The sequence below is a fragment of the Prinia subflava genome, chromosome Z, assembly GCF_021018805.1.
Source record: "Prinia subflava isolate CZ2003 ecotype Zambia chromosome Z, Cam_Psub_1.2, whole genome shotgun sequence".
NCBI classification, from domain to species: Eukaryota; Metazoa; Chordata; class Aves; order Passeriformes; family Cisticolidae; genus Prinia; species Prinia subflava.
The window spans coordinates 44,004,635-44,012,368 of NC_086283.1; positions in this window are offsets into that span (position 1 = coordinate 44,004,635).

A 7,734-nucleotide genomic window follows, 5' to 3' on the forward strand; every position below is an offset into this window, starting at 1 on the left:
TGCATATTACCTTCTATTTTTGTCATGGTTGATACTTAAATACTTTTCTGTGATATTATATTTTATTGTATTTAACTTGGCTTAAACTTAAATCCTGAAAATTACCAATTTTTCTGTTTCCACTTACAGAACTTGTTCCTTATGTCATCTACTACTTAGAGGCACACACGTCTTTTATTAGTATCAGCAGATAGCGATAAAAATAATTTTATCTAAAATGATTTCCTAAATATTTCTTCTAAAAATATTTCCTAAGCAGTTTCCTGTACATTTTGCAGTTATTGACAGTTCGTACAATCTTGACGGTGAATACGCATGGTAGTGTTCCTACTCACACAAGTGATTATTTGCTGGTCTTCATTTATTTAGAATGCTTTCCAATCTGTTCAATTACTTCTCAAAGTTTTCATTAGATGATTAGCATTCTTCCAAAGAGAATATATTCTAAGTAGAATCAATTCTACACTTTCTTCTTGTTTGCAATCTAGTAATCTGAAAAAATTTCTAAGGTCAGTCAGAATGAATTTTGAGAAGTACTTAAGCCTTCTGCATCTTCATAGATATGACTGCATGCTAGGAACAAGCAAAAGGCTATCTAAGGATTAAATAAGATTACTAATTGCTTCTTGTTGGAGGTAAAATAATAGGATATTGACACAACAAAAAAAATTGTGTGTTCCCAGCTGTCTGCCATTTTCATCTAAACAAGGGTGTTGAAGAAAAAAAGAGAAACACACATTAGTAATTAAAGAAATAACAGATGGGAGAGATGCCCAGCTGGCGCTATTTGATGTGATGTAGTTCAAGAAAATTAGAACAAGTATTCATAATGTGAGTTCTTCCTTAATCAGGTCAGCCAGGGTGTCCAGTGCTCCCATCCATCTCTCCTTCAGATTTCCATGGATGTGTTTACGCAAGCTCTGACATGGTGCAGCTGTGCTGCCCTGGATTAGGGATCAGGGAATAGGGCTGCGTGAGCAGGAGCTGGGAGAACCTTGGTGAGGGGCTGTTCCTGCCTCCCCTGGGGGCTGCATCATGCCCAGCTCCCCCTGCCTGTGGTGCTGATGCCCTCTGTGCCTGGCTCTCCAGAAACTGCGCAGCAGCAGGTGCTGCTGCTTGACAAAACCAGCCATGAACATACTTCCATCATGTTCACAAGCCTGACAGTGATGGAGCTGTACTGTCTCCAAACCTCAACCACTGCCTCACATGCTTGCCCTCTGTAACAGCTCCTATTACCTTCAATATCCTTTCTCTTATGACAGGTTGCAAATGTCCACCCTGTGTTTCTGATGCCAAGTGGAAAACATATGGATTGTTCTCTCATTCTTACAACACCCAGAATTACTCTTGAGACTGTGACTTTCCTCTGGTGACACACCCTAAGGCACTTTGGGTCTGAGGCCCTCAAGAGTTTCACATCGGTTCTGCACCCACACCTCTGCCCTCCCGCCTGCAGCCTGGGCCTTGAGGGGAGGACATGGGAGAGGCCCCTGCCCTGCCTTCCTGGCTATGCTGTTGTCCTTTGCTCTTGGCTCCTAGTCCCTGGCACAGCCACTGGCCCTTGCTGCTCCCTGACCTCAGGTTAGGGGTTATGATACCTGGTCTCTCCAACAACTGCTCCTCCCTACACAGTCATTGTGTATGGGTCCTCCAAAACTCTCTGTGAGGCTGGATATAAATTTTGCTCCCTCAGGGCTCTTCAGATTTCACAGTCTCAGTGTGCCAGTCCCAAAATTGCTACCTGGAGAATTCAGGGTGTTTATGGGGAATCTGACTAAGGCACCCTTCAGCTAATCCTAAGCTATTGAGAGGTGATGACCAGGAGCAGATAGGTTCACAGGCTGTTCTCCTGCCTCCCTTTGCAATGTCTCTTTCCAAATTGCATAGGTGAAAAGATGATAGCAGCCTCTCCCCCATTACCCAAACTGAAGCCATAACCTTTGGGTCTCAGAGGGTTTGTGGAAATATGAATAGAGAACTAAACACATGAGGTTTCTGCATGTCATATAGACAGCTTGGACGGTAAATGTTAAAAACACAATCTTTGGACTATCAATAATTCCTTGATTAGATGTCTAAGACAGCGTGGTTTCTTCACCTAGGAGAAATTAGAGCTGCACAAACCATTCAAAATTCAAGGAAGCTATTCCAACATGGATCCCATAATCTGGTGGTAGCAAGAAGTGCCTGTAGATGTGTCAATATCTTCCCATGCCTTGCTGTTGATGCCACATCTCCTGACACTTCTGGGGGGTGTGTTAAACCCTCTGCTGTTGCATTAGTGGGAAATCCTCTAATCTTTTTCACCCTATAGCTCTTTTGTCACTGTTCAGGCTGTTAATTAGATTTACTGTAAGGTTTTGGTTATTTAATCTTGTGTTGAATGCAGCCCTTTCCTTCTGCAAGGTTCTTTAACAGCGTGGGAATATTGTGAGAACTGAAAAAGCAGAGGATTTTTACAGCTTTATGATAAGTTTACATAGATAAAGGTTTGAAATAGAGTTGAATTTTAGGTCTTGAAATATTTGGAGCATAGAAAGTTTTTGAGCTGTAAAAAATATAAAACAAGTAACTATTGTATGCTGTAAGGGGTACATGTAGTGTTTATTGATTGGCTTAGGTAGACGCTTGTAGGTTTTTAGTGTTAGCCTATTGGCTAAAAAACTTTTAAAAATCTTGTGGCAAAGAGAACTTTGGCTTCTGTTGTTATGGCATGAGTTTTACAATCTTTAATGTTTCCACTTTCACTGAGACTGATAATGGAATAAAAAACTTGTGGAATGCTTTTTAGTTGTCTTGTTCTGTTATTGGAGATTAGATCCAACAGAATTAGTAACTGTATATGATGCAAAAATGTAAATATGATTTATTTGATAGAAGGCCATCAGTCTGGCTCATTTCTGTTTTCTCAGACCTTCAGCTTCCCAACCAGCTCATCTTCAGCAAATTAGGTAGCTATGACTAGAATATTTTAATTATATGATCTGAAACAGAAATCTTGTTGTTCCATTGCATTAGTCACTGTAAAAGTGAAAAAATCTAGTACACAATTAGACTGTGTATGAAGCAAATTTTAAATCTGGTATATACAATCTCTCAATCAGAAATAAAGAAATGGAAACATACTATTATGGTTTCTTGTGAACAACACCTATTACATGAGCCTATGTATAAATTAAATGCAATTTTAATTATTGTGTTATGGACCTCTAAAGTAGTACTTGAAAATAAACCATTGAATGAGGAAGAACATTCTTTTCCAGTCAAGTAAGTCACTTGAGCAAAAAAAGAAAACTCTTGTCATTGTTTAACTTTATAATTTGGCTCCTGCCTTTGTTAATAGCTAACATACAAAGGGTTTGAGGGGTTTCTTCATTCACATCTGTTTGGTATACGCCATGAATGAATTCTACCTGCTGAACCTGATATTCAGTGGACTGCTGAGTAGGTTAATTGGTTAATTTGCAGCTAAAATTATTTTAAACTCCAGTGAAATTGTTCAATTGACTCTGAGTTGCCAATTTCTCTTTTTTTCTTTTATAGCTTTTAATTTATATACTTGCTTTTCAATGTTATTTTCAATATTTTGTTGTTTTCTAGTTTAAAAGAAATAAAAAAGGTAATTAATACCTGCAAAGCTTAAATTGTAAAGTATTTTCTGTTACAGAAAATTTTGAAGACTTAATTTTTAAATAGATTTTTAAAAAATAGAGATATTTAGGGAGTTCTTCAGTTAAGAGTTTTCATGCACAAATTTTACATTTTGCAATATATATATTAATAGTGTCCAGCTTTTGTATTCCACATATACAATTATCATGACAACACACATATAAAAATAAATCTATCCAAGAATCACTCATGGAAACATTTTTAGCTAGGAGATGAAATCATGCTAAAATCTCCTGGACAAACAGAAGCTTTATATATTTAGAAAAAGGGGAAATCCCTGAAAAAACCCAGGCAAGTTTATGCTGCACCAATAAAATAATGGGACAGAATTGTGTCATTTTAGTTTTATTATATTTAATGTTAAGATTTTCCTGTAAAAGGCTAGAATAATTGGAAATACTTGACATTACAAAAACCAGTGCAACAAATTCAGAATACTTATATTTATCTGGATATATACCTGACATCTGGACACAAATATCTAGCTAGTGAAAAGTTTTCATGCAGTGTGTGGTTATAATTTGCAAAACTGCTACAACCCCCCACATAATCTTGATCACTTGAATCACAAAGAATGTCATATCAATTGATCCATCCCTGAAAAAATAATGGATTTTCCAAAACTGATAACATAAATTTCTTAGAAAAATGTGAGATTCAGGAAAAAAAAAAAATTGGTCTGAGCTTTTAAGACCAGAGACACCAAGTCTCTGCAAATTTAATTTGGAACCCAAATCTTACAAACAATTGATTTTATCATCTACTTTTGAAATGTTAACTCTATGGATGCTACTTATTACTGACTGGACTTCTTTTGCAGTGGTAGCTCTAAGACAATGGCAAGTTTCTTTTTGTACACTTCTCTGTCAAGGATGTTTTTTAATAGCCCAAATGGAGAGACTGATAAATTCTCTTTCTACGTGCACATTTACAGCAGTGTTCTCAGTTAATAAAGAGGAAAAGTCAACTAGACTATTTCTAGACCGATAACTAGAACTCTGACAGAAGATAATTATTCCATGCCAAATCAAAATAAGCATATTTGTTTTCTACTGTTGAAATATTTGTTTATGCAACAGAGCACAGAATTGCAGAGGGGTCAAAGGTGGCAGGGACCTCTGGAACCGGTCTGGTCTAACACCTGCTCCAATTACCACCTACAGCCAGGTGCCAAGACCATATCCAGTCATCATTTCAACATGTGTAAGAAATTCCACAACCTCTGTGAGCAACCTGCAGTGGTGCTTGAGCATCCTCAAAATGGGCAAGAATTTCCTGATGTTCTGACTGTACATCCCGTGTTTCAGTTTGTGTCCATTGCCTTTGATCCTGTCACTGGACCACTGAAGAGTCTGGCTCTGATTTCTCTGCATCCTCCCTTCAGGTGCATTGATAAGGTCCCTGCTCTTGTCCCTACTCTTCTGGCTGAAGGGTCCTGTCTTTCTCAGCCTTTTCACATAAGGGATATTATCCAGTCTCTTCAGCATTGCAGTGGGCCTTCACTGCACACTTTTCAGCCCCACTTCTGTCTTGCTTTGGTGAGAACTGGATGCAGAGCTCCAGAGTATGAGTACCCATGATGAGTAGAACTTACCTGAGGATGAAACCAGTGAGGCAGATTTAACACGGAGGGGCTGTCTATTTTCACCTGCAATTATAAATGTTTAATATATAGATTAAATCTGGATTTAATATATAGATTAAATCCACTGCTAAGAAAAACCCAACTGCCATTATGGCAAGCATTGTATATAAGAGCGAAATTTTGTGAATGTTCCTGCTCCGTATATGCAGAATTTACTGTATATCATAAAACTTTTCTAGCTGCCTGCCACTAGAGGCCATCTATTTGCTGATGAAATAAACAATGAAGCAGATCCAATTTAATTTAGTTTTGCTCAATCTATGAACCAGGCAAAAAGAAAATAGAAGAGACTTCCCAGTTTTAGAAAACACTGAAAGTGTTTTCTGAAAAGAAATAATTAATTCTTCCCTATTGATCTACTCATTAAATTCCAAGGGTAGGAAAAATACATGGAACTGCGAGAAAAATCAATTGCTCTGGTAATGGCATTAGCTCTGAGTATGTTTACAGGTCAAACAACATGAAGGTTACAGAAAGCAGGTGAGGTTTGGCTGAAAGTAAAAGATTATTGAGACAAAAACAGGAGAAGCCTTAAGTTTCCACATTGTGGCATGTTTGTTACGCAGCTAATAAATTATGGGAATAACTACAGATATTAATAGTCGGATATTACTTCAACCCTCTTAGTATCACTGACCTAGTAATCAAACCAGCACACAATTAAATGTGTTTCACTTCAGGATGTGTTAGCTGGACTTAGCAAGAATTAAAATGGCATGCCTTAAAAAAGATCATTATTCAAGGAAATGTCTCCTTTTTCATATATTCAAAACAGGGGGAAAGTTGATACTGCTTCTTCAGGCCCATACTCATGTCACAATTAGGCACAATCCAAACAAAAAGCTACATTACTGTAATTTAAGTAGATAAAAGATTCTAAACAAGTGCTACAGTGGTGATAGAGGAACATGATTTCCCTGAGGCACAATGGGATTTGGAGATACTGGCAGCTAGTTAGATCCTATAGGAAAAGTGTACATAGCTGTAGGTTTGCGTTTTTCACTTTAAAAGATTAGCATGTCCACAAGGAGACCAAAGCAGATAATTTTTACATAAATAAGTAGAAAACTTAACATAGGCAATAAAAATGCTGGTTTTACATTATTTCCAGAACAAACACACCATCAGGACTAGAACAGGATCAAGATCTTACTTGTAATATAAAACAATTAAGGTAGTCTGGAGAAAAAAATAACTAATGTATTGTTGTGGTTGCGGGGTGAGGTCAATTTTTCCAGGGGGATGTGAGCAGGCCAATCAGTGATCAGCTTTTCTGCTGGCACCTGGATTGGTCACTCGGAGGTTTGGACACGCCTCTGAGGACACAAAGAGTTAAAAGCAGGACTCCGGGGGTTTTGGTCTCTTTCAGATTCCGGTTCAAGTGGAGAGAAGTCTCCGGCCTCCTTCCCCTGCCCAGCCACGAGGCTGGGTGGGGGAGGGGAAACACGTGGTCGGGCTCAGGTAAGCCGGAGCCCCCGGGGGGAGAAGAGAGTGGACAGGACTGGAACTGAGCTGCCCCGTCCAGGATGGAGGGGTGGAAAACTGTGGAAGTGCCTTCTGTGTGTGCTCACCCCCCTTCCCACCCCCAAACTCTGGGAGAAGGTGCCCAGCCACATGGGAGTTGCTGAGCCTGGGAGTGCCTGAGCCTGCACCCTGCCGGGAGATAGAAACTGTTACCCCTTGCTGGGCAGAAAGAAACTTTTCTTAGACATTGATTCTCATGACTGGTGGTTTCAGAGGAGAGAGGGAAGCGGCCTGAGACCGAGATGATAAAGCACGATTCGAAAGAACCTGATGGGCAAAGAATGAGAGGACTAGCTTTCTGAGCTAGACTTTTCTTGCATAATGTCAGCCATGGACTGAACTTAAGTCTCTTTTTAAACATAAACTGCATTTTAAGTAGATACAGCTGTCCCTGCTTTAGCTACAGTGACTGGCACTTGAAGAGTGGAGCGAGCAGAGAAGAGAGGGGGAGGGTGAGGTGGTACCCTCCGCCCTCAGGGCAGACCTGCTCTCGGAACCCCGGCCCCTGGGTAAAAAGGGGAGAGCTCGGCATGCAGCATCCTTAAAAAGCCCTGTATGCAGTTTTCAGCCTATGGACAGCAGTGAGAGCGCTGGACATAGGAAAAAGGGAGAGTCACCCTGGCAGAATTCTCCGGGCGGTGCCATGGGTGACATAAAAACACATAAGGGGTGGACCCGTGTTTTCTGAGGAACAGTCTGTGGTGCGAGAGAGACTCCTCTCTCCCTTGCTGAATTGAAGATTAGGGTTTTTTTAAGTAGTGATTGTTTGATCTAAAACCCAAAAGTTTAGTCTGTAAAGAGTAATGTGTAGAGAGTAAAAACTGGGAAAAGAGATGTTCTGAGAAGTTTTTATTTCTGTCTCTGTGTGTGTTTAAGAGTTTTTCTGTCTC